The sequence below is a fragment of the Nicotiana attenuata genome, unplaced genomic scaffold (assembly GCF_001879085.1).
Source record: "Nicotiana attenuata strain UT unplaced genomic scaffold, NIATTr2, whole genome shotgun sequence".
Lineage (NCBI taxonomy): Eukaryota > Viridiplantae > Streptophyta > Magnoliopsida > Solanales > Solanaceae > Nicotiana > Nicotiana attenuata.
In genome coordinates, this window is record NW_017671042.1 from 232682 (window position 1) to 238152 (window position 5471).

Genomic DNA, 5471 nt, shown 5'->3' on the forward strand with positions numbered 1-5471 from the left:
TAAACCTAGGACCCCCTTCCCTTTACTTGTTTATTTTTAAAAGACTGCTTTTTTCCCAAATTTCAGCTTCTTTAATCTTTGTTTTTTAACTTCAATTACTTGCAGTAATTATGTGAAAACCCCTTCCCTTTACTTGTTTATTTTCAGAATTTCAAAGACTACTTTCTTCCCAAACTTCAGCTTCTTTAATTTCTTTTAATTTCAATTGCTCGCAACCATGATGTGAAAACTTCCTTGTATTTGTAATTCTTGCTTGTTGTTTGCACTTAAAGTCACGATTATAGCATGGCCGGGAACCACACTAGTGGATCTTGAGGGGTGCCTAACACCTTCCCCTCGGGATAATTTCAAGCCCTTACCCAATCTCTGGTTTTCTAAATCAAAACTCTTCTCAGTGTCCTAGTGCACTTAATCATTAGGTAGGACTCTTCAATTCAAACCCAATTCCCAAAAGGAAACGAGTTGTCCGCCCAAATGTCATAAACCCAATTTCGCGAGAAAAAGGGGGCATCGACACTCTGATGTAATTGAACTACGCTTGACCTAATTCCCATTTAAGAAGGGATACGTAGGTAGCCTTATGGGTTCAGTCATATCATAATAAAATTTCCATTTCCCCCAGATCAGAAACTGGGGCAGAATTTTGAGGAGGACCCTCAAAATTCCAGAGCAAGTCCAGCCAACGCCAGCATATGTCAGACGGTCAGATATCGATTGAGAAACTAGGGCAGAATTTTGAGAAGGATTCCCAAATTTCCGAAGAAGGTTCAGCAAGTCCTATTATCCGCAAACGGTCAAAAGATCATCTACCAAACTGGGGCAGAATTTTGAGGAGGACCCTCAAAATCCAACATAAAAGAGCTGCAATGTCTTTGAAATGTGTTACAGTCACTGGTTCATCTAAGAATCACTTGATGCATCAATATGTTTCTAAATAACTCCATTTTTTCATCAATAATTGCATATTTTCAAAAACTCTATTTCCGTTTTAGTAAGGTTACCCAGGAAACTCAAAAGGCCTCCAGAACGGAGCAAAGCAAGGCCAGCGGACAGAAGCACGAACCAAACTCCCCCCCCACAAAACTTACAATTTTTCTTTGAACGCAGGTACAATTTACATAGCAATAGCGTCCGCAAATATGTACACGTAACAAGATCACTATCAATCAGTCCATCAGACACCGAATATTATCCCCAGCTAAGACATATGATACTCTTATTTGCTTCTCGCTCTTTGCGTGGGACTAAGCCCTGTCCCGCATACCTGCATGAGGCTAATCCCTGCCTCCATTTGCATAAGGCTAATCCCTGCCTCCATTTGCATGAGGCTAATCCTTGCCTCCATACCTGCATGAGGCTAATCCCCGCCTCCCACTTGCATGGGGATAATCCTTGCCTCCCTACCTGCATGAGGCTAATCCTTGCCTCCTCATATCCTGCATGAGGCTAATCCCTGCCTCCCTAATTACATGAGGCTAATCCCTGCCTCCATAATTGCATGAGGCTAATACCTGCCTCCATTTGCATGAGTCTAATCCCTGCCTCTATACCTGCATGAGGCTAATCCCGGCCTCCCTAATTGCATGAGGTTAATCCCTACCTCCATTTGCATGAGGCTAATCCCTGCCTCTATTTGCATGAGGCTAATCCTTGCCTCCAAACCTGCCTGAGGCTAACCCCGGCCTCCCTAATTGCATGAGGCTAATCCTTGCCTCCATATCTGCTTGAGGCTAATCCCTGCCTCCACATCTGCATGAGGCTAATCCTTGCCTCCATATTTGCATGAGGCTAATCCCTGTCTCCACATCTACATGAGGCTAATCCTTGCCTCCATATTTGCATGAGGCTAATCCCTGCCTCCACATTTGAATGAGGCTAATCCTTGCCTCCATATTTGCATGAGGCTAATCCTTGCCTCCCTTTTTGCATAAGGCTAATACCTGCCTCCACATTTGCATGAGGCTAATCCCTGCCTCCACATTTGCATGAGGCTAATCCCTGCCTCCACATTCGCCTGGGACTAAGCACTGTCCCTCTTTGCACAAATATTGCTCTATTTCTAGTATTATCTATTTGCTTGTCAATCGGGCTAAGCTCTTCCCTTCACAAGACTAGCTCTGTCTTGTTAACATCATATTATTGCATATCATGGGCTGAAGTATCGCCAATCTATCCAAAGGCGTCATAGTCTAAAAGGCATCATCCTCATAGCCGGAAAACACCATACCATGGCTTGAGGATCCATCAAATTTGCATATCATTATTCAAAGGCGTCATGGTTCGGAGGCACCATCTTCATGGCCCGAGAACACCATTTCATGGCATGCGAATCCCTCACTAAACAATTCACGGCCCAGGACATCATGGTCCGAGGACGTCATCCTTAACCCTCTAAAGACAACTTTCATGGTCCAAAGGGAATCTGCATCATGTTTAAATTTCCGCAGAAGTATATGTCGGCAGCATCTTTTCATCTGCAGGTGACCAGCAAGCAACCGCTATCCTAGCAGGAGCGAACTCGCTCCAGTTCCTTCAACTGTCTCAAATCTTAACCACTCACCATAGCCGATCTCGCATCTCGTGTCCGTTCTTGCAATGACTTCATCGCTATATTCCGCCAATGAATCCAGAACTACACATGGCCTGATTCCTGTAAAACCACGGATATGTAGGCAACTCAAGGCTGAAGTCCGGCTTCTATCTTTCGAAACATCCCATTCGGTAAAAATTGGCCATCATTTCTTTACCCGAAAACTCTTTCCTCCTTCCCGGGTAAAGAGGGCAACTGTTGATACCCAATTTTTTCTCATATATTTTAATACTTATACATATACTTTCAAAATGGCACATATGCAGTTATAAGCATCCATAAGCATTTTTAAAATTTTTCTATAATTTTAAGAGCTCCAAAATCAATTTTTTTCCTCACTTTTATTTATAAAATATTCAATAATTATTCTACAAATTACTTTTGTGATGATTTAGTCATCCAAATTATTTATTTATGCCAACATAGTGATTAAATATTTTTAGTGTATTTTTTATAGTTATATTTTCATTTTCTAGGCTAATTGCACATCTTTGCAATAATAGCCCTACTAATGTGTAATTGAATTATTGATGCATAAAATGGTCTTTATGTTTTTAAAATGTTAAATAAGTATTTTAAATTATTTAGTGCACGAAAATATTTTTTTGAAAATCAACTATTATTTTTTATAAATTATATAATTATTAANAGGATACATTTTAGATATAAGAGTGACTACACCTCCCTAAGCACTTTAATACATATACTTTAACATTCAATCCCCATACTTATGTCAAACCAAACTCCACCTTCACATAAATGTATATTACCCCATACTTCTTTAAGCACAATTACAGCAAGAGTCACCACTTATTAAAGAATACTTTTTTTTTCACAGCAATACAACTATATTTTTTTTCAATTCAAGTGGCTCTTACTTGTTCAAAACAGTGCACCTTTCTCCTGATTTCATTAGTTCCACTCAAAAGCCAAACCAACCACCCCACACTTTAACTTTTACATAAATCATCACAATTCAAGTGCTTACGAGAGGTTAAAAGGTTCAAATAGATAGTCCATTCAAACAATTGGGTAAGACTTGTAATGTGGTTGCCAAAGAAATAGGATTAGAGGCTCAAATGGGTTAACTACGATACATAACAATTAGGCGGGTAAAATATACTTATCTGGCTCAACAAAAAAATGCCTATATCACTTCCAAGACTGAACAAAATTACTATTTCGCTTTGCAAACACACGGGGCAAGTTCTAGACATCAAATGCAATGCATAGAATACAACAAACCTCAGACGCACATGGCACATGACTCACTCAAGATTGGATCATCAAGACACTCTAGTCAAAGCTGTTGAGCAAAGTTAAGAACATACAATTTAAGGCACTTATACAAGAGTCAAAAATTGAGCCTAAGTGTCACACTAAAGCACTCCCTATTCTCAAGGCATAACGAAGTCAAGAGACCTTGTTTTCATTTCAGCCCATAGCATAAGGGTTCCAACACCTAACAAAATAAAAACTAAATACACCCGGTTCAAACAAAAATCCTTGGAAAATAACCGCGGCACAAAAAAAACAAGGGGGATTTAATACACTACCTACAAAAAAAAATCTTTTTGTCTTTTTCTTTCGACTTAAATCCCTCAAGAAAATTGTCTAGGATATGCATCGTCGGGAAAAGTCCAATCTTTTTTCATTTTTCTAAGAAAAACATTATTCAATTAAACTAACACAGCTAAATAGCATAGAAAGTCACCCAGATAATCTCCTCACCCCACACTTAAAATTGTGCAATGTCCCTAATGCATATCATAACTAATAAGAGGGTAAAAGAAACTCCCTGGTAGGCCAAAAGGCCAAACCACTAGTAGCTCATGGGGTACTCAGACTTCTCCAAGGCTTGGTCCTTCGTGCTGGTACCTCACACTTAGTTCCAACCATCTGGTTTGCTATTGCATCCTTCCACTAGCTTTGCTTTTCATGCTCCTAGAAAATCAAAAATTGACACTACAAAAATAATACAATTAAAAAAATAAAATAAATAAATCAAAGAAAGCAGGAAAGTTGGGTTTCCTCCCAACAAGCGCTTGATTTAACGTCACGGCACGACATGAACACTTTTTGCCTCCACTTTGAACTTATGAATTGGACCCTAAGTTTTGATTCTGCTCTATGATCATGCTCCTAGGGTGGTGGAACGAATCTGACTGGCCCAATAAAACAATGTAGTATTCTGCACTTTTTGGCCTATAGATGAGATGTGTAATCCCGACTTTCTGGCAAGAAGAATTCCAGAATGTAGGCATCGTGTTCCTTATTTCTTGACTACTCAAGTGGCTCGGATGGCTCTATTTCTGTATCATCATCCAAACACAATGTGGAAAAATGCTTGGAGTGTGGACCAATGCGCTTAACTGCGTGAATATTGGGACTGTCTACATCCTCAACACTAATGACACTAGAGTCAACTAAATATGTATCATCAATGTCCTTGGTTGACTCTAGTATCTCTTCTACAACATCGGCAATCTCAAATTCTAGTTGGATTGATTGTTGGTGTTCTACTCTAGCTTTCTCCACTAGCACATCCTCGTATTTTTTTAAAACCTCTATTATAATGGCAATTTCTGCAGCCAATTCATGCTCTTCTTGGCTACTATCCACAATGTAAGCTAATTGCACTTTACAAGGTTCAATTAGTTTATTCGCTTGAGCCTCCAAGTGGTGAATAGTTGCCTCTTGCTTTTGTATCTGCCGTCGTTTCTCATCATATTGTTCCACATGGCACTTTAACATATCCTTGGTCAGCTTTAACATATCTTTGATCTCCTTCAGGTCAGCTTCCATGGGTTCTTTGTTCCTATTAACTTCACCAGAAAAAGTAAAACCATCATAGTAAGGGGTTGGAGGAATATATATATAT